General features: G+C 42.2%; 1 protein-coding gene across 6 annotated transcripts in view; it reads right to left on the minus strand.

Moving 5' to 3' along the window:
* Positions 1-22428, minus strand: part of PLEKHG3 (pleckstrin homology and RhoGEF domain containing G3) — a 65871-nt gene extending 43443 nt beyond the window's left edge. For 3 of the 6 annotated variants that reach the window (XM_081954397.1, XM_081954396.1, XM_081954393.1), the window contains exon 1: positions 21515-21770. The gene's annotated coding sequence lies outside the window, so the exon portion shown is untranslated. The other 3 variants (XM_081954398.1, XM_081954394.1, XM_081954395.1) reach the window with 3 other exon arrangements.
* Between the last annotated feature and the right edge of the window lie 906 nt (positions 22429-23334).

Raw genomic sequence — 23334 nt, forward strand, 5'->3', positions numbered from 1 at the left:
GAGATGGATATCTACACGGGGTCCTCACTGACCATCATGCCATGGTCTACACTCAAGCAGGCTATCCTGAGCCTGAAGAAGCAACATCTACGCACCCCTGACATCCGCCTTCGTGATTACCAGGGAAACCGGGTCCCCATCGTGGGCCAGGGCACCTTCCGGGTGCAATTCAAAAACTACAGTGGCCAGCTCCCAGTGACAGTCATCAGCGGGGACCTGCAGAGCCTCGTGGGACTTGACTGGTTCAAAGCCCTGGGTCTAGAAGTGACCGGTATCAACGCCTTGAAAGACAAGAGCGCCGAAACAATTTTTAAGGAGTTCAAGGACATCTTCGCCACCGGTCTGGGTAAGTATGTGGGGACTCCAATCTCTTTTAATTTGGACCCCAACTTAGCCCCCATAAGGCTAAAGCCCAGGAGAATACCTTTTGCTCGCCGCCCCAAAATTGATCTGGAAATTGACACGCTCATAGACCAGGGAATCTTAGAGCCGGTTGATCACGCACGCTGGGAGACCCTTATAGTGACACCTGTCAAATCCGATGGGTCTGTCCGCATCTGCGCAGACTACAAATGCACAATCAATAAAGTGTTACAACAAAGCGCTTACTCTGTACCCATTGTACAGCATTTATTACATTCTTTAGGCCCTGGCAAAGTATTCACTAAATTGGACATGGCGCAGGCATACCAACAATTGCCTGTAGATTGCGCTACGGCAGAGGCCCAAACCATTGTGACGCACAGGGGTGCATTCAAATGTCACCGCCTGCAATTTGGAGTTAGTATCACCCCCGGACTGTTCCAAAGCGTCATGGAATGGCTTTTACAGGGGATTCCAGGAGTCGTCCTCTATTTTGATGACATCTTGGTATCGGCTGCAAATGAGGCGCAACTTTTCAAATGTTTACGAACTGTTTTGACCAGAATTAGAGACAAAGGCCTCCGTCTCAAAAAAGAAAAATGCCAAATTAAAGTGCCAATGGTTGAATTCTTAGGGTACTTAATCGATGGCTCTAGGATTCACCCAACCACTAAAAAAATTAAAGCAATCCAGGACACCTCTACACCTCGCAATCAAACCGAGCTGCAGGCGTTCCTCGGGCTCCTTAATTTCTACAGTGTCTTTCTTAAACAAAAAGCCACCGTTGCTGTGCCCTTACACCGTCTCCTGGCAAAGAAGGTGAAGTGGTCCTGGGGTAGAGCCGAAGCAGCCACATTTGTCGCGGTCAAAAGACTCCTGTCAGCAGACACATTCCTGGTGCAGTACAGCCAGACTCTACCACTGGTGCTAACCTGCTACGCTTTTCCTTTTGGCATCGGAGCCATCCTCAACCACCGCATGCCCAATGGAACCAAGGCTCCCATAGCCTATTACTCTAGGAGCACGAAGTCACTCTTTCCACAGCCAACTCAAACTTCAAGACACCGGGATACTTAGCTATTTGTGTTCCAGGCCTGCAGCGAACTCTGAGCTCTAGAAGCTCCAGCCGCGGCCTGTGAAAGGTTCCAGGAGCTTCCACCAAGTGAAGCTGCAGAGCAAATAGGTCCATCCGACCTGTCCGAAGAACACCCTCCGACTGAACTGCGCAGGTCTGGCAGAGCTACCAAAAGGCCCTCCTACCTGCGTGACTATGTTACCAGTAGGATGATTCCATCTAAGAGGGGAGGGGTGTTAGATACTAGCTACAGTTATAGTGGTTTCCACAATGGTCCTCTGTTCAGGCAGGAACAGAGGTTTAATCTCATTGGTCGAAGGGTCTGACAGCTCCCTATAAAAGGGCTGCTGTCAGACTCAACCTTTGCTGGATTGTACATACTTGTTCTGTTACAATAAAGAGCGGTTGTTGCCTTTAGCCTGAGTATGCCTTTCCATTACCCGATCTAACAGTTACTAGTGACACGACCTGGCTGGTTGAACTCAAGTATTAGTAAGATGCCCGAAATACCATTGCAACTACTACAAGCATGCATTTCTGGGTCACATTTGCATTAAAAGCTAGAGGTAATGAACTTGATTTGACCTTAGGACTACCCTGTCTTATCTGTGGCTTTTCAGAAAATCATGGGTCACCGGCCTGGGAAGAACTGAAAAATAATGGAGCTGATTAAAGGGCAACTTTGTTCAGTTATGTCATATCATTCTGAAATCCTCTCCAAACTAGGGAAAAGCCCTTTCTGGAGTGCTTTGGGATTTTCAGAGTGTGAAATTGTGTTTACCTACAACAACTCTTAAGGCGTCCATTTTGCCCCTTAAGATCTTCCTCCCCCCAAAACCCCTATAAAACAGAACCAGGCTTAACTATTGACTTTGGACCAACCAAGGCAAAATATCCAGGACAGCAAGGGGCAGACACTGGACACCTTTTTTTCTATATCAGTAGCAGATAAAGGAGTAAAGTATCTATAAATTACTTATTACTCATAGTGATTTCAAAGTCCAAAGAACTTTGGGTGTGGCCAGATCAATATCACTTGTGTTGGGAGCGCCTGTGGTGGCCTGAGTGCTCTGACAGAAAAAACAGGCTCCCGAGCTCCGTTTTCAACTGCAATGGCCTTCTGCAACCCTCTGCCAGCAAAAACAGGGCTCGGGAGGGCCATGTGTGGCCCTCATGAGCTCTGTTTTCAGCTGCAATGGCCTCGTGCAACCCTCTGCCAGTGAAAATGTAGCTTGGGAGGGTCGCATGCGGCCCTCACAAGCTCCGTTTTCACTGACAGAGGCACCACGGGCCAGTCCTTCACTGTTTCCAGGGTAGCCCCACAGGTCTGATCTAAGCACCCTGCGGACTGGATCCAGTGCCCAGGCCTTGAGTTTGACACCCCTGCACTAGATCAAACTAGTACAACAATATTACAAGTGCATGTACTTTCACTTGTAACATGAATATTTTTTTAAAAATCCAAAATTATTGCATCTGTTTTTACATCAAACTAAAGTCTAGCTTGTTCAAGCATGTTTTCTTGATTAAATCATGGTTGAGTTTACAACACAAACTAAAAAATAAAGCTACAATGTTATTATAATCTATCAACCCAGCTTAATATGCTTTTTTTTCCTTATCAAAGTTTCATTTTAGGTAATGGGGGGGGGGGGAGCTTTTAAAGACAATAGCATAAAGTTAACTTGGCACACTTTATCCCAGTTTTCTAAATGTAAAAGCTAAATCTAATCTTTGTTTTAAGACAAAATATTAGCTGTCCAAACAATTTCCTGAGAGTCTCTCTGCATATATTTCATTTTATAAATTTTGAAATTTGAAGCCAGGATCTGTGTGGGTTTTGCACAGTGAGGCACAAATTTTTTAATCCATAATGTAGGTAGAATAACAATTACTACAACCTTCCTTTTTATATAGCAAAGTTGTGTTTTATATTTTACTACTGTAATGTTAGCTCCACTCTGATTAAACACCAGTATAATCCCAGACACTTATTGCTGTAGTTTAGGCAAGAAATCAGAAAAGTAGGCGTTGTAGAAAGAACTGTCTACAAGACGGCCACTGAAAATGTGTACAGAGCTGAAATACACAAAGTTCAATAATGACTCACAGGAAGAATGGACAAGAGCGAAACACCATGGAATGTACCTTAAATTCTCTCTTCCGTGAATTGAACTGGCACACCTTACTTTACTTCTAGACATGGAAATTGCCTTCCAAACATCAATCAGCAGGAGAGTCATTATTTCAGGTAGCTTGGAAGTGACCACAGCCTTAGCAAACACACATTGGGGACAGGAGGTTGGTTCATAACATACCTAGCAACCATTCTGCCAGAACAGTAATTTTCCATTAAGATGATTCTTGATGCAATCAGGATCAAAAATCAAGATTTATAAATCTTGGGCCAAAAGACTTTTTAGTTACTTAGGAAATTATTCTGATGGGCTCCATCTTGAGAGGGAAACCAGATTCCTTTGTTTTCCATTTCCTCCCTAAGGCAGAAAAACAAGCTTGGGGAGACTCCAAGGCACGTTTCGGGGCCCAGAAATCAAACACAGAAACGCCAAGAGCTCACTAGAAGAAAGTTTAAACTGAACAGAGCCCAGAAGGACATGGCCACTGCCCAGTCATCACCCAACACCTATTTCAGCATTAAATGGGAATAAAAACAGATATGACTCCAATAAACAGGCGCAGCCAATCACAGCTCCTTTGCCAACTGCACTGAGCCAATTATGTGAACTCTATAATGTCATGTAATTTTAATTAGAGCTTTTTTAATTAAAAACAATCCTGCCACAAAAGATGGGCGGTATGTGTAGATTGGACTGCAATTGTTCTTTAGATGATGTTTAACTTGAAGATATAAGGTTAAAATATGCTGTCAAAATATTGCTAAGTAGTAACTATATAATGTATTAATAAGTGAAAGTTATGAGAATTGGGGGGAGTGCCATTTCCTGCATAATGTAGCTGTCAAAATTTCACCCATCATCCCCTTTCCTAGAATTTTTTGTAAAAACAATAAAAAAAAATTGTTCAAAAAAAAAAAGATGATGTTTAACTGACATCTTTCTCAAAAGCTGTTCTGCACCCTACAAGGAGAACTATACAGGGGCTGATAACGTGAGGTAACTACTGTATCTGAAACCAAAATTCTGTGACTTCCAAGGGCCACAGAATCTGTGGCAAGAGTTGAAGCCAACATTAGGGTGGAGATAGAGGCATATTAGGCAAAATGAGCTTCCCCAATAACCTCACGAGACAAGTACCGTGGCCTAATTTGAGGTTTGGTTAAATAAGGGCCTGTAGCATAAAGTATTGTACTGTATAGTTTTACTTGATTAAATGGTAAATTTAAAAACTCTTAGTCTCTCACTAATTATAAGTTATATGACCACTTACAGTACAATGGCTGCTTAAAAATCAACTTCTCACTACGCAGATAAGTAGGTATTACTACATCTCTTCTGCTCTACCAGGTTGCAACATATGCTTTGCTACCCAGCTGAATGTCACAGGCAATTTATTCTCTACCTTATTTAGACATCCTATGCAAATGTTATAAACATTCACAATTGAGTGCCTACATGTTAACACTACTGAATACCAATGAACCAGCCAATAACTCCCACAATATTACATTCCTCTAGAAAGGCTCCAGAAGTTGTTTTTTACCATAAAATCGCCCCTTTGCCTCCTTAAGGAGTTTTATAGGGAGTTAGACAACACTCCTTTTGTAACCTTGTTTCCTCACTATTTCTTCCACTTTTCTTTTCCCCCCCACATAAAAGGAAGAATTACCCCGTGTTTCCCTTTCTTTCATGGGAAAAGAGAAAGTAGCTGCGCAACAACTTCCAACAACAACTGATTTGTAGAACACCTACAAAGCATTCATCTGGAAATACCCAAGGTAATACAAAAATCACAACATCCCCTTAACAACAAAGCAGAGGCAATCTACAAGGCAGATTTTTTTTACACAATACAGTTTTATTGAACTGTTTTATTAAACTCCCATAGTTTTCACCCCTTTAACATTTGCCATAAAGGTTGGGTTAATGTTCATAGAATCCCTGCCAGAACTGGTTGGATCCCACCTCTATTTTAAAAAAGGGACAGGTGAACTTGGTTTCTTAGGAGGCTCCTTGGCTAGCTTTGCTGCGGCTGATTCTATGGAACAAAGGAAAGCTCTCACACCTGTCGTTGCCCTTTTCTGAACAAACACAGGCCAAAGTCTCCAGTAAGCAAAAGTAAAAGTTCCCGAACCTCTTTCACATTCAAAAGGAGGTCAATGGCCTCCTTGAAGCTTGGTTTCTGGCAGCCAGTTTGGTGATAGGCAATCAAAGTATCCCTGATGTTGGCATCTAACCACACTATACTTACAAGAAAGAAACTTGGTGCATGCATCTGGCATGCATTAAGTATTAATGCCAATTATATCCCAAGTCTAATTTGAACTCACCAAAGACTCAGGCAGAAAGCAAGCGGGATATGGCTTGCTAGGATGGGATGGGTAGATGTTAATGACAAAGGACTCTGCAACTTTGTGGTAGTAGCAATATAATTTCAGCAGTTGCCATTTGCATGCCAAATTACCTGTCCCAATTTCAACTTCACTCTACTAGTAAAGATGCAGGATTTTTTTTCTTTTACCTCTGATCCGCTGAGGCCAAGAAGAAAAAAGAACAGCACTGGCAAACTATATAATAAGAGTTTCCATGACTCAAGGGGTGATATGAATGACCCATTTTCCATATGGTTGAGTGTACATTTTAGCACATTTTCCTTCTGTTTGCTGAAAATTTTAATAAATAGCAAAGGTAGAAGGGATTATAAATAATTTATGTATGTATGTATGTATGTATGTATGTATGTATGTATGTATATACATACATACATACATTCATACATATATGTATTGTGTCACAACCCCGGTATGCCCAAATATTTATTTATATATATATATATATATATATATATATATATATATATATATATATATATATATATATATATATATATATATATATATACACACACACACACACACACACACACACACACACACACACATACATACATACATACAAAATTAATAATGAAGTATCTCCAACATTGGGAGGTACTTGGGAATCAATTGCTTAACTTACACACAGTAAGCTATAATTTATAAAATAAACCACAACTGGATGGTTCATGTAGCTTGCTGAGTCACACAAACAACTGTTTGCAGACTATAATGGCTGGGAAAATACATCCTCCTAAACCACTATACAGGGCTGGATTTAGATGAAAAGAGGCCCTAGGCTATTCCACTTATGGAGCCCTTTCACCTCCCATTTTTAAGTTTGTAAATTACATGAGAGATAATAAAATACATCATTACTGTGATATATATCAATATATTAAATGAAACATGTTGTAATTGGTACTAACCTTTATAAAAAATGTGGCACGGATAATAAATAAAAATAAAAGGCCCCTCTTGATCTTGAGGCCCTAGGCTGAAGCCTAGTTAGCCAATAGGAAAATCCGGCCCTGCCACTATAGGATTTGCACAATTTCAGTTATGTATTTTGCATGATCCAGAACAATATATTTAGCATTGCACTGGAAAACTGCAGTTTGATATATAGCATGTTTATCTGGGATTAAATCCCATTAAATTTAACAGGGTTTACCTCAGAATAGACAAATACAGCTTCACACATTTTTAATCATTCATTTCACTCACATCCAGATTGATTAATTTAGCACTCTGTTCACAAAACCTATTCCAATGTTCTGTTTACATTTCATATTAATAAACTTTTCTTTGTTTCCAATGCTCTTTCACCTTAAGTATTTTTTTAAAAAATACGAATTCTTTGATGATTAAGCTAGCTTTACATTTCCATACCCTCAGACCGCAGCAGCAACAGCAGCTCTTTCAAAGCATTGTTTATTTTTGTACTGGGATTCAAACTAAATATTTTTACTGATCCTTCAGTAGGCTGGGGCCTTGGGAAGACTACATACGGTATAGACCCACAGTCTTGGCCTCGCTTATTGCTATCTTTTGCAACTGCAAGCCGTGTCAAAGAAATGATTTTCAAACAAATGATTTACTGTGGGGGCCATGTTTAATACAATGGGGCTTAAATTTAAGTCCTTAAAATACCTCTGTGCTGCATTAGAGAACAAACAGCCCAAGGGAATTTTTAGAATCCTTTAAGCACCACTTCTAGCAGGACATCCCCTGAGCTCTTTCTGACCCACGGAAATTCACTGAGCAGATTAGCCACTCATCCACTATCACAATTAGCAGACACACTGGATTCCAGAAAGTTACTCAACTGCCCCCTTCCCAGCTATGCACAATCCCATACACACATTCTTTCCTTGGGGTTTGCCTCTAAATATATCAGGAAAGGATGCTTCACTTTTTTCATTCCAGTTGCTCTTTTATTTTTAGGCAGTCAAGATCCGCAGATTTTAGTCCCTCTCTCATTTTGGAAACAACAACAGGTAATCTCGATTTATGAACACGCTTGAGCCCCAAATTTCTAAATAGGGCTAAATAAGGCAAGTTGTTAAATGAATTTCCCTCCCCCACCCATGTTATGATCTTTCTTGCCATAGTGAAGTGAATCACTGCAGTTGTGAAGTTAGTGGCAGGTTTGTTAGGTGAATCTGACACAAAATGGGTCGCAAAAGGTGATCACATGACCCTGGGACATTGCAACCATATAAATGCATGCCAACTGCCAAGAATCCAAATTTTGATCATGTGACCATGGCCATAAGGGTTTTTTTCAGTACCATTGTAAGTTCGAATGGTCACGACATCAATGGTTCTACATTGAGGTTACCTGTCGTTAGATTAGATCTCCAGTTAGATTAGATCCCCTTTTACCCTAACGGCAGTCCTCAAAACTTATATTATCACATGCATAGCCTGACTGTCCTAGGGAGCTCAATGCTGAATACATGGGGGAAGGTGCCTAAAATGAGGGGAGAGGAGTCTCTAATAGATTGTTTGATATACGAGAACATGGCTGGTGGTTTTGTTTTTGCCTGGATATACTGCATGGATTGTATTATTTTAAATTTAGAATAGAATAGAATAGAATAGAATAGAATAGAATAGAATAGAATAGAATAGAATAGCAGAGTTGGAAGGGACCTTGGAGGTCTTCTAGCCAACCCCCTGCCTAGGCAGGAAACCCCACACCACTTCAGACAAATGGCTATCCAACATCATCTTAAAGACTTCCAGTGTTGGGGCATTCACAACTTCTGGAGGCAAGCTGTCCCACTGATTAATTGTTCTAACTGTCAGGAAATTTCTCCTCAGTTCTAAGTTGCTTTTCTCCTTGATTAGTTTCCACTCATTACTTCTTGTTCTACCCTCAGATGCCTTGGAGAATAGTTTGACTCTCTCTTCTTTGTGGCAACCCCTGAGATATTGGAACACTGCTATCATGTCTCCCCTAGTCCTTCTTTCTATTAAACTAGACCAGTGCTTCTCAATTATTTTCTGTCATGCCCCCCCTAGGAAGAAGAAAACATTTCGCGCCCCCCCCCTCGCGCGACTGTAAATAGTATAATTTGTCTATAAAATTGTTATAAGTACACCTCTGCATAACATAGCACACCGGTCTTTCCTCGTCTCCCACCGTAGTCACATGCTTTCTTTCCTCTTTCCCTCTTGCTTGTCTATCCTTCCTTCCACCCTCCCTTCCTCCTTCCCTTCCTTCCTGCCTCCCTTCCAGTTCCCTCCTTCCTCTTTCCCCCTGCCTGCCTGCCTTCTTTCCTCTTTCCCTATCCTCCTATCCTTCCTTTCTCCCTCCCTCCTTCCCTGCCTCCCTTCCAGTTCCATTCTTCCCTCCTTCCTTCTGCCTCCTTCCTGCCTGCTTGCCTTCTTTCCTCTTTCCCTCTTGTCTATCCTTCCTTCCACCCTCCCTTCCTCCTTCCCTTCCTTCCTGCCTCCCTTCCAGTTCCCTCCTTCCTCTTTCACCCTGCCTGCCTGCCTTCTTTCCTCTTTCCCTATCCTCCTATCCTTCCTTTCTCCCTCCCTCCTTCCCTGCCTCCCTTCCAGTTCCATTCTTCCCTCCTTCCTTCTGCCTCCTTCCTGCCTGCTTGCCTTCTTTCCTCTTTCCCTCTTGCTTGTCTATCCTTACTCCCTCCTCCCTTTCTTCCCTCCCTCCCTGCCAGCAGCTCCTCCAGCATCCCAGCTGGAAGCAGCAGCACAACAGTCGCCGTTACCAGGGGCGAAGGGGTGGCGGTGGCAAGATCGGGCGACCGCCGCCCCTTTGTCCCTTCCCCAACAGCGGCTGTTGCGCTTCCGCTTCCAGACGGAATGCTTGCGGGTGAGCTGCTGGCGGGGAGGCGAGCTACCTGCATAAAGACGCCGCCGAGGGCATGGCAGAATATATCCCGGCTTGAAGTGGCAGCGCTGGGGACTGCTCAGAGACTCATCAGAGCCGCGGGCTGGAGCTATGCAAAAAGTCTGCTTGGGCTGGGGGGGGGGAGGGAGGGAAGCCTGGGACAGCCATGCTTCCCTCCCTCCCACCCCCGCCCGAGCAGGCTTCTTGCACAGCTCCAGCCCGCGGCTCCAATGAAAATCCACAGGCCGAAGTGCTGCCACTTCCAGGCGGGATATATTATGCCTCGCCCACGCCGCCGCCGTTGCACCCAGATGGAAAGGGAGCCTTCGCGCCCCCCTTTACGGAGCCTCGCGCCCCCCCAGGGGGGCGCGCCCCACTATTTGAGAACCGCTGAACTAGACATACCCAATTCCTGCAACCGTTCTTCATATGTTTTAGTCTCCAGTCCCCTAATCATCTTTGTTGCTCTTCTCTGCACTCTTTCTAGAGTCTCCACATCTTTTTTACATCATGGTGACCAAAACTGAATGCATTATTCCAAGTGTGGCTTTACCAAGGCATTATAAAGCGGTATTAACACTTCACATTTCGTCCATTGTATGCCACCCAGAATTGCAGTGGGATAGAGCAGATTATAAATTGAATAAAAAAAAATTAAAAAGATTAAAAAAAATAAAATAAAATTTAAAAAGATTAAAAAATAAAATAAAAATTAAAAAAATAAATAATTTTTTAAAAAAGATTAAAAAATAAAATTAAAATTAAAAAAATAAATAAAATAAAAGTTTAAAAAATTAAAAAATAAAATAAAATACCATGTGTGGTAGACTGACCTGGCAGAAGTGGGTTATAAAAACACACTTAAAAAAAATAAAGCTGAACCTAGGCTACAAAGAATTGTCCATCCATAAACCAATTATCCTATGCAATTCAGAAGGACACAGAGCCAAAAGCTCTGTAGGCAGGAACTATCTCAAAAGCCACCTGTAGGTAAGAACCTTTGCAGTACAAACCCAAACTTCTGACATGCACAGAAACAAGCCATTCTGAAGGGTTTACTGATAACTCCTTCCACCAGCTACATCAATGTCACCATATCTAATGTTCTTTATACAATGTTATCCTAACATAACTCAAATAGCTCACCATTCAGATGGCAAAGCTGCCTTTGCTAATATCTTTTCTAATAACCAGAATATTTCTAGTTTAGCATTAAAAACTTTAAAATAAATATTATACCGATAAAATACCATATGTTGCTCTTTGCTTTTTAATGAGAAATCAAAACATGCTAGAAAACTGAGGGGGGGGGGCGCAGAGGGAGGATTAGATATTTGAAATTCAAAGTATATGTCAAATAAATTAATCTTTTCATTAGAAAGATTAATGCATCCGTTTTGTGTCACTTGATTTTAAAAAGAGTCATTTTTAAAAGTTGCTTTGACTGACATGGAAAGATATCAGCTGAGCAGAGAATCTTTGAAGTACCAGTTTCTTCATCAAGAGAAAATTATAGAAATATACAATCTGTTGAAACTCTAGAAACATTTTTAATTTGGTACCATTTTCCCAGTGGTGGGTTGCAGGCGGTACGCCCCAATACCATTCCGATACGGTGCTCCGGAGGGCCCACCCGCTTGCCCGAGCTCCTTACCGGTCTTTTAAGTCTTCGGCGCTTCCGTGTAGGGCGTATACAGTGCCTGCGCAATGCTTTGCTGAGCAGCTGGAGCGTTGTGGAGGCTCGCAGAGGCGCTAAGATGCATGCTTGCTCTGCGTGTGTGTGTGTGCATGCCGCGAGGCCCATTCCAACCATCCCAGTTGAAACGGGATCCGGAACCCACCACTGTACCAGCCATTGTAATATGTGTCTTGATTTACTAATGTAGATTATTTTATTTTACACATCTTGTTTCTCTTGAACATTTGTATAATACCGGTTATGTATAATTGTATACAGAATTAGAAATACTAATCCACAAGGAACAAATGAAGATTCCTGCCTTAAAGCAAAATGGGAAATTATAAAACAAACATACTCCATCTAATTTGGTTCCCCCCTTAATTCCTTCCCCCAAAAATTGGATCACAATGGTTGGAGTTGTCATGCTAAATCTCTAAAAACCCATTGGGTGGAGAATGCTAGTTTATCTATAACCCCATAAGATCCTAAAAGAACATAATGTAACTTCTTTTTTGGGGGGGACAGAACCTGAGGAGGAAGAAATAACTCCAAATTTCAAAAGCAGAAAAATCCCTAATTATGAAAATGTAGTTTAGTCTATAAAAATTAACCTGAAAGATACGGTAAGTAAGTCAAAGGTACAACCAACAGACAACTTCAATCCAGCCTATTAAAAGGCATTGCTGCCAACATTTTTTAAAAGCGTACTTCAATATTTTGCTCACTTCTCTGGACTACACTTTTTAGTATAGTTCCTAATAGGATTATTGTATTGAATCATATATTGGTACTAGCAGCATAAGAAGGCTATGCACATACTGGAAACCAGAGAAGGAATCTTCACTGTATAACTTTCAATTACTCATTCTAAAATATAAGATAATTACCAAGAACATTCTCAGAGATGTTCTCCGTGAGGAAATGCAAAACAGTACAGTACAGAAATACCCACTGAGTTTTAATACTGTAGTAGAAAGACTTTGTAGTAGAAAGATGCATTAGGTATAGTAAAAAGACTCAGGTGTAGTAGAAAGACTCCGTATTTTGGCCACCTAATCAGAAGGAAGGACTCACTGGAGAAGAGCCTAATGTTGGGAAAGATTGAGGGCAAAAGAAGAAGGGGACGACAGAGAATGAGGTGGCTGGATGGAGTCACCGAAGCAGTAGACGTGAGCTTAAATGGACTCCAGAGGATGGTAGAGGACAGGAAGGCCTGGAGGAACATTGTCCATGGGGTCGTGATGGGTTGCTTTTCCCAATCTAGGGTCCTTTAGCTATAAACTCTACCATCCATTACTCCTAACCAGCAAGAGGCTAGCTTGGCAAAGACTAGCCTGACACTAGAATTAAACTGAGTGTTTCCTCACCATTCATGTCCAAGACAAGCTTGCCAATTCTAATATTTATAAGGAATACCTGAGCTGGGTTTGCCAAGGTTCCCTTGAGAGGCCCATAAACAACTCAAAATATGAGGGGTCCTTTATTAGTAACTTAGAATACCTCAATAATTTAACCCAATTGTATCCCTGTCACTTCCAATCAAAACAGTGCATAGTGATTCATAAAATAAATATTAAAATTACAAATACTCTCCCAAAATACGGCAGGAAAATAAAAATTAAAGCCTCCATAAAGCATCCCAGACAATAGAAATCAATACCTCCAATTGTAAAATATTAACATATTCTCCAGGGATAAGAGGGTAGGATATAAAAACAAATATTTAATTTCTTAAACTATAATGGGGACAGTCTGCATTCTGAGTTATAGGGGAGTCCCTAAAATTGCTGTAGGGAAGCCCAACTTCAAGCTGATTCTAAATGAACCTCCCTCAGGGTTGGCACCCCCCAAAAAAACATTCAGTGGATGATCAGAGTTTCCAATTCACAACATACAGAAGGAAATGTTTCATTAGATGAAAACAAAAGCAGACTGTTGATACTCAAGACTACATAGATTTAAATGCAAATCCATAGTTTGGACTATGAATGATTGAACACACTATTCTGTGTTCTGGATAGTGTACATATTATCCTGGTACAGCTGCCAAGGAAAATAAGTCATAATTCACAATTACAACCATCCATTCTATATAACTAAACATGTGGCTTATATCTGATGCTGTATAGCTCTATAATTGAAAATAGATGTTGGAACGGTCGCATTCATTATTTACAGTTTAGCCAGTTCTTGTTTTGGACAAACTTGCTGCTCTGAGGTTTCCATTATAATATATGAGCTAAGTGAAGACATATCAGGAATTCCATATATGGTCTACAAAAATCTGGATGGCCGCTAGGCAGCGGGAAAGCGATAAGGAAAATTCCATTTGTTACTTTCTTAAGGTTGGCTGGAATTTTATAACTCAGAACCAGAAACCCTAATGGATATGCATCACAGATGCTTCTAGCAGTGTTGTGCTAGAAGCATGCTCACGCTTGCAGACTGGTAATGCAGTGAGGCTTGCCTGTCAGGCGATTTTAAATGGCACAGCTGGTATTTTTGTGAGGCAGCTGCTTTCTAAAGCAAAATGAGCTCATCAGGAGTCACCCAACAATTCTGTGAAGAACAGATTCCCAGAGCAGTTTCACACTGAAGGCTCATCTGCAGATGACAAAAGCAAGTACAGATAACGCATAGCATACTGATCACTGCAACCCTAAGAAAATCAGGATCTCAATCCCCTAGCTAATGTTGGCTGGGTTAAACCATCACATGATTTACTTTGTTTTGCCTTACAGTGCCCAGTTGTATTGCATATAAAACAAGCCAAGATTCATACTAGGGGTGGATTCCTAAACCGGTTAGTACTGGTTCACTCCACCCATGCTTTGCGTTGCTTGCGCATGCACATTTGACTAAAAATTGCTCTGCACATGCCCAGAACCATGCCGGCAATTGCAGAAGACACCAGAGAACCGGTTTGGGGGCATGTCAGGCCTGGGTCGCAGCTGCTTCTGTGACCCAGTCCTGAATTCCACTACCGGTTCGGCTGAACCAGCAGCAACCCACTTCTGATTCATACACTTTGCCCTTTTCCAGAAATATGATTATTACACCATACTGAATTGTTCAGCTTTACTGTATTTTGTCTTAACTAAGATTCAGCGTAAGTTGTATATGTCCAAATGTGGGCTCTGGATTTGTTGCTCCAAAACCAATCATGCTTCATCTGCTCAAAGCCAACCCAATTCTGGGTTCTTAAACCCAGAACTGTTTGTTTGTTTGTTTGTTTGTTTGTTTGGATTTATATGCCACCCTTCTCCAAAAGGACTCAGGGCGGTGTACAACATTAAAAAACACACATCCCAAAAGTTAAAAAAGATTAAATCCATATCCAAAAAAACAAACCGAATTTAAAAGACAATACATTTAAAATGAGTTAAAATTAACAGGCCAGGCCAGCTTGCTGGAAAAGCCAACTTTTTAGGGCGCGTTGGAAGGACCGGAGGTCGGGGATTATGCGAAGCTCCGGGGGCAGCTCATTCCAAAGGGAAGGCGCTCCCCCTGGGGGTCACCAACCGACACTGTCTGGCCGACAGCATCCTGAGGAGGCCAACTCTGTGGGATCGTACTGGACGGTGAGAGGCTACTGGTGGCAGTAGGTGGTCTTGCAGGTACCCTGGGCCTAAGCCATGGAGCGCTTTAAAGGTCATAATTAATACCTTGAATCGCACCCGGAAAACAACCGGCAACCAGTGCAGGCCGCCTAAAAGGGGTGTAACATGGGAGCACCTAGGTACCCCCATGACAACCCGCGCGGCCGCATTCTGGACCAGCTGAAGCCTCCGGGTGCTCTTCAAGGGCAGCCCCATGTACAGAGCATTGCACTAGTCCAGGCGAGAAAGGACGAGGGCATGAGTGACTCTGCACAGAGCATCCCGATCCAGGAAGGGCGCAACTGACGTACCAGGCGAACCTGGTAAAAGGCCCCCCTGGTCACGGCCATCAGGTGTTCTTCTAAACTAAGCCGCGTATCCAGCTGAAGTATTGAACTGCAATTTGTAATCCTGGCTTGGGATACAGCAAGCTAAGATTCAAACAACTTGTTTGCTTAGCAGTCACATTAACAAAAAGGAGCAATGCGGGAATGAATGAACTGTGAAAGTGTCCTGCCAATATGGCCACTGAGCACTGAGCATAATGTCCATTTGCAAAGGGCAACTGCAGTTCACTTTTTAATAAAATATTTCAGGCTGAAAAGGTGCTACCAGACTCCTGATTTTTGGTCATCATAGATTAACATGGCCTTCCTCTATAATATGTGCTTCTGGTTTATTTGTGTATATGTGGGTGTGTCAGTGAGAGTGCACGTGTTTAAAGGCAAGTTTGTGTGTAATCTCCCAGTTTGCAACAGGTTTCATTAACAAGAACAAAATGGCTTCTGGATTGCTCATTTCCTTTTGCCTGTAATTTCCATCCTAACACATCCATTTCTCTCTCTTTGCCTTTTACTACACATCCTGACTTTGCAAAGGAGGGAAAGAGTAAAAAGCAAGACTAGAATATCTTAGTTCAGTGTTTCCTAATTTCAGCTATTTTAAGATGAATGGATTTCAACTCCCAGAATTCCCCAGCCAGCACGCTATCTGGAGAATTCTGGGAATTGAAGTCCACTCACCTTAAAGTGGCTGAGGTTGAAAACACTGCCTTAGTTGACAATGGGTATTGTGCTTTACTGAATGTGATAAGAAAAGGATGAAACCCCAAAGAATCACATCCCTGCAGCTGAAGTATTGAAAATGCATTCAAGGCCCTTTCCTAAAGCAGCTCATCTCCCCCTTTCCCACCCAAGCTACTTAGCGCCCAAGGAGAAAAAAAAAACTGAACAAAAAAGTGTGATGGAGCAGCACAAATTTTAAATTAGAATGCAGCAGAGGTCAAAGTTTTATTCCCACAGCTGTAGTAGCAAGCACCCCAGCCTATTTGGAATTCCAGTGTCAGCTCCCCACGCACACCCACTCTACAAACCATTTGCATTAGCACTCTTATTTTTGCTGAGTTAACCTCCTTAAATCCAGTCCATTCCTGGATGTTCAGTGGAGACAGCTTGTGCTGTGAATACATGCTTGTATCGAGCCCAAGATTAAATCTTTAACCCATATAAGGGAGGCGGTTGTATAGCTGGACAAACGTATTACACAAAGAGCTAAATGTGTGTCCTAGGAAGGGAAGATTAGCCTTTCTTGGAAAAGCAAAATTCTTTTTTGATACTTCTGTTAACATCTTGAGAAAACCGTTGGAGTACAGTATATCTACTGTAACAGATCTACCTTTACAACCACATGTCAGAATTAACTATGACTCCTTATCTTCTTATGAGTCAACAGCTAGAAGGGAAACATAACTTGCCTATTATAGTAATCGGCTGGATTTTTGCAACATAGGTTAGCTTTGAACACAGCTCACCTAGTTTTAATGCCATGTGGTTTCTAGGCAGCCTTAGGCAAACAACTCTTTTATAATTTAATTTATCCTGCAAGACTGATACAAAGATAATAAAATCACAAAGTGGTTTCATATACTCAGAAAAAGGGGTAGAACCAAGTTTATTACTACCGTATTAAAGGACGTGCTTTAAAATGTAAAACAATTCTTTATAGTTTTACAACACAGTTGCTGTTTCCCTTGGGTTTCCTACAATCAGGGATGCCTCATATCACATTTAATATTTAGTTTTTTCTTTTAAAAGGTGAACCTACACTATTGGGATATTTCTTTTGCATTTTAGACATGTTCAGCCCCAAGCTGACTGGCTGGTATTGGAAACACCAAAGCGAGCTAACCCTACCCTGATTAATCCTCTGCTGGGAACTCACCAGAAAAGGACAGCAGACTGTAGACTAAATTTGGAGAAGATGCTAATGATAAACCAGTTCCATATTGTTACTCATGTCCGTGTAATCACCAGGGAACAAGTTCAACACTTTTATCTTTCTCTGCATCTTTCTTTGCCTTTTTTCCCCTTCCCAGTATCTTAAAGAACCCTTTCACCAGCTTGTATCAGTTTAATAACCAGCTTGGTCTAGTGCCATGATGGCGAACCTATGGCACGTGTGCCAGAAGTGGCACACAGAGCCATCTCTCTGGGCACATGAGCCGCCACCCGCTGCTCTTCCGGGTTCTGGTGTACTGGCCAGCTGGTCTTCACATGCATGGGAGTGTCGGAAACTGGAAGAGCAGCTGCCCAGTGCCCATGCACACACCGGGAAGATGATCTTCCAGTTTCCGGCACGTGCATGCACATTGGTCAGCTGGTCTCCATGGACGTATGCGCACCAGAAATTGGAAAACCAGGTGGCCAGTGCGCATGCATGCACCAGAAACCAGAATACCATCTTCCCAGCACGTGCATGTGCAAAAGGCAGCTGCTCTTCTGGTTGCCGGCACACATGTACGCTCCCATTTCGGCACTCGGTGCCGAAAAGGTTCGCCCGAACTGGTCTAGTGTTTAAGGCACCAGGCTAGAAAGCAGTAGACTTGCGAGTTCGAGTCCCGCTTTAGCCAGGAAACCCAGCTTGGGTGATCTTGGGCCAGTCGCTCTCTCTCAGCCCAACTCACCTCACTGTTGTGGGGAAAATAGGAAGAGGCAGGTGGATTGTATGTTTGGTGTCTTGAATTGTTTGTAAAAATAAAGGTGGGATACAAATAAGTGAATAAATAACCAGATAAAGCAGAAGGAATAGTTATATTCCTTTATGAGGTTGCTATGCTGAATGTTTTCAAAACTGCATTTGATTTGCATTTGATTTGCATTTGATTTAGCTGGTGCAACAGGAAGAAGACCTCTCAAAAGGACAATGTTTCTAAAACAGCAGTTGAACTTAATAGCTACATCCCTTCACCTTTCTTTGATGCCAAATACAGTGTTGCTTCAAATGCCACTAACAATTAAGGCTTTCTTTTCTACTGCTGAATTCAGCATTAATACAATCCAGAATAAAATGCAGACAATCAAATTAATGATGTGTTTTAACATCAAAATATTGCATGGTTCCTCCTAATTACCGAAGCTACAGTACTGTGAATCAGATTTTTTCATTGTTCAGTTTGAGAAAATAAAAATAAACTTAAGTTGCAAAAAGCGTACTACCACCAAGTTTATGCATCATACTTAAGATGATGTCAGACCTTACCTTGCCCAGTTTAGGGAGGAAACGGGTCCAGAAAGCTCTGTCACTATTTATTAGCACAGAAATAGTTTGGGAAGTGACATGCCTAAAATCAAACAATCCATATTATAGTTTGTTGCACTGTATGAATACAACCAATGGCTAATCTACATATTATACTAACCATGCTTTATATGACCATACATGCTAAATGTCATAATTTGATATGCAAGCCAAAATATTCCATAAATATAAAACCACAATGATTAGATCCATACATTGTATTATACCAAAGCAAATACATCACATTACGGCTTGACATGGATCAACCCAGCAAATGTGTTCATAGCTCACCTGAGATGTGTATTTAACATTTTCGGTTTTCATCCGAGTCTAAGACTTTTGCCATTGCATTATTCTAAACTAAAATACTGAACTGGAGAAGCTTCTTGGAGGAGGAGCAAAACATTTTCAAAGAAAACAAACAAACCAAGAAAGCCTAGCTGCCTTTTGAAAAGCACTTTTGGGACGACCATGATCTGGATGACTGAGAATCTCCACAGATATACTAAACCAGAGGTGGTATTCAGCCGGTTCTCTACAGTTCGGGCGAACTGGTAGCGGCGGCTGTGGGAGGCTCTGCCCACCTGCTCGACATAATGCGTGAACACTGCCCATGCACAGAAGGCAAGTGCGCATGCTCAGATGCGGCACGTGTGCTCACATTTGCGAACCGCTAGGGAAGGGAAGGGAATCCCACCGCTGTTCTAAACTGACATTGCCATTCAACATTTATACACTCTGCAAGTCTGTCTATTGCCAAGTAACTATAAAACATATTTCATTCATAATGTAATAGAGTAATGATGACACACTTATTCAAGAACACCTAGGTAAAAGCCCTGAGAGTTCTGTATATTCTCTCGAAAAGTAGGGTGTGGCCAGCCATGAGGACAAAAGCTTGACAGTACCTACCTGACCTTGGCTGATCTCAGCAACTAAATAGGGTCAAATCAGGCATCTACTTAGACAGGATAGAAAATCCCTGGTTTGCAAAGTGTCCTGAGAAAACAACCCCCCAAAACCCCACAATGTTCTCCCTCAAAAGCCATTTCCATACTGCTGCCAAGAAAACTGTGGACATGCTTGTGAAAACACCACTTAACCCAGAGGAGATTATCTTATTAAAATAATGTCATTCAGCATTGTTTAGTTTGCAAGCATTTGATTGCTTGCAGAAATTACTGCCATGTCCCTGCCTTTATATTCATCATTTTCAATTTGTTCCAATACAATTATTTTCCTTAAATTAGCATCTAAATGAGAACATCAACATTTACAGGACTGATTACATTTAATGAACAATGATACATAATGTAATAAATATACACCTATGCTCTGATAGAAGAGTTTGATTTGTACATGTTAAACTATGGTTTAATCACTATTAGCTAAATAAAGCTGCAATTGTCTGAGTTCACAGTGTAACTTTGGTTTATAAACCCCAATCACTCATGTTAAGCCCCAACTGTGTTATATCTTAACTTGAAGTGCAAACTCATCTCTTCCCTACTTCCTTAAAATAAATCCTTGCATTAAGAGATGTTGGTCCCTGCCTTAAACAGAAGCAACCCAGACTGGCTGGTTCAAGATGGGAACTGGTTTCCGGGCAGGCAAAAGGTGATTTTCAGAACCACTGATCAAGATGTTTCAGAGAAGGGATTGCAAACACATGTCTGCAGGGATCTGACATAACAACATTCCTGAACAGCAGGAGACAGAGAAGTGCATTTTCAGTTCTCAGCACCCCCTCCCTCACTAACCAAACACAATCACTCCCTCTCTCCAAAGTTCTTTATATTATTTTCAGGTTAACCAACTATCATCAAGTTTCCCCTCCGGACCATTTTTTTTTTAGCCTCATCTATTTATTTTCTCTTGTTGTTGGAAACAGCCACTGCTTCTACCGTTACTACATAGCTTTAGTTCAAATTAATTGATCCACGACAATCGAGTGCCCTGGTGCCAAAGCTCCTGATCACTCTGAAATTCTCCCCCACCCCCAAATGTATGGCAATCCTGCGAATTCTGGGAGTTGTAGTCCCAATTTAATCCGGAGGAAACCAATTTGGAAACGGAGAGGGGAGGATTTGAACGAAACAAGCCAGCGATCCTATAATAACTTTCAAAGGAAAAACCCTTCCTAATTCCACGAATCTACGGCTTGTCCAGATAATTTTGTTCATCGGATACCTTAAGCGATTGATCAACTTGAAATAACTTTCCTTTAAGGCGTTCCTTTTCGGCAGCTCTCAAAGATACGGATAGACGAAAGTTTCCTATCCAAAAATCAGGAAATTCAATACCGTACTTTGACGTCCCACTTCCTAAGGCTCCCCAGCTCGGTGCGGATGTGGAAGCAACAGCTGTCTAAAGAATTCCGGACGCGCGGAAAGTACCTTTGATTTCGAGACGACGAACCAAATACAAGAGAAGGAAAGGGAAAAAAAAGTTCACGCCTCCCCTAACGGGTCATCAAGCGCGCGTAAAGGTAACAGCACAAAGCGATTTCCGCGTGGGCTGGTAAAGGTACTGCAGAGACCAGCGACTTGGAATAATTCCTGGAAAAGGAGGTGTCCCCTAGGGCGCCAAGGACGCAGGGAAAACACCTGCCCATGCGGAGAAATGGGTTGGCCGGGGATGCAGCGATGCCAAAAGGAAGGGGCGGCAGGAAGAAAGATGGAAGAAAATCCTCTTAATCGCAATAAAGAACCTGCACTGACCCTCCTAATCCGGCTGGCACCGAAGAGGGAGCGGGAAACTTTGGCTGATCGGATCCGGACACAGCCGCGAAAAGGGCGGCTCTCCAGAATTCCTTCTGGGGAAGAAGAGGGGGGGGGAAACTCACCCGATTTCCCCAAATGCGGCAGGGCGACCAGGTCACCAGATCGCGCGCCGAAAGCCCGGGCTGAAGTTAGACCGATCCGCCAGGCAGGGAGCTCTCTCGACCGAAGATCGTTAGCTGGGAAGAGAGGAAGGGGAAAGGGGGGAAAAAAGCAGGCGGGTCACCCAACGCTCCGGGGAGGTGGAGACTCCGAGCCGCAAGGAGGGGCTGCCCGAAGAGCAAAGCGAAGCAACTCCTGTCTGCGGGACAATGATTAACTCCGAGCTACCTGCGCCGCCGCGCTCAGTTCCTCCTCACCTTCGTGTGGGGGGCGGGGCGGGGCGGGGCGATCCTTCCCTGCCGTGTCCGTAGCTCCGGGCAATACCGTCGTGCCGCCCCGAAACTCTTCCTTCCCCTCCCGATTCCAGGAGAACGGCGAGAGCAGAAGCTCCATCACCTGCTGGAGATGCGATTTCCCAATTGACATCCCGAATGTGTCAGATTATCAGAGTTGGAAGGGACCTTGGAGGTCATCTAGTCTAACCCTCCCACCCAAGCAGGAGACCCTACATCGTGTAACAAGGACACAAAATATTTTGCATTAGATTCCTTTTCACACCGACGTGGGGAGAGTCCTTGGAGGTAGAAGTCCCGATGCTTTTCATCATTTCCTTTTAAGGTCATTCTTCGGTAATAGTGTTTTGGTTTTTTTTAAAAATCCGTTTTGCCTTCACTCATTTGATTCAGACGGAGAAGCCACAAATATTCCGGGTTAAGATTTAGTACAGGTTGAGCTCAATAATAAATCATCACCATCCTTCTCATCAACCTGGTTTTGTCCGACGTTTTACATTGGATAAGTGGCAGTTTTGACTGTACCATCTTACCAGAGATGAGATCTGTTGAGCAGTTGCTTTTCTTGCGTTCTGAAGTGCAAAAAAGGCTTTCCTAGATTACAATCCTTCTCTAAAATAAAATACACATATAATCATCTTGGATCAGTGCAGGAGTTTAAACGTTGTTTAAAACTCTTCCTATTTGCTACATGGTACAAAGTAACGACTCACACACACGTATCAACACATAATAGATATAATGGTGCTTTGAATATATTTTAGCAATGCTGTGTCCGAATTTTGTATCAATTCTCTCATGAATACACTTGGCCTTAGGTGAAATTATCTGTGATAGGTAAAAGCTAACAATGTCATAATAGGATATCGTATATTGTACAACGATTGAGCAGAATTTCAAAAGCTTTCATGCACTCTCCACTCTAAAAAGTTAACAGTGAATGATGGTGAAAGGTTCTTGAACTTGTCCTAGAAAATATTGTCATAAAATTGAGATGAATCTCTGTTCATTTGTAAACGTGAAGAGCTCAACGAAATGGGAAATTTCCATTCAGTGGACTAAAATTTTGACCTAATTGCTTGAGAAAAAAAGGGTCATTGTGCCAAGTGGTATCCCATTGTGAAGTTTCCATCTGGGGATGTTGTGCTTTAAGATTAAGGCATCCACCTGTGTCATGTTTCAAAGCCCACTATAAAGAAACCACAGAAGCCAAATATTCCGGCTTCACCTGTTCTGATACAATTATATTACCAGGTACCATTCCTGTGATCATTGGGGACATTATTTTTAAAATGCAGCTTATGGCCCTTACGCTATGCCATGATAATATGTAGTTGGGTTTTGAGGGGAAGATCTTTATAAACAGTGGTTTATTTGGAGACAACAAACATGTTTTTATAATTCCTTGTTTACCACAAATTGTTGCTTATTTTAGTCATGGCTTCTGATTATAGCAGAACCAATGTAATGGCTTATGCTTGGCTTATTTT

This window comes from Natrix helvetica (assembly GCF_964273705.1).
Source record: "Natrix helvetica genome assembly, chromosome: 1".
In the NCBI taxonomy this organism is placed as follows: domain Eukaryota; kingdom Metazoa; phylum Chordata; class Lepidosauria; order Squamata; family Natricidae; genus Natrix; species Natrix helvetica.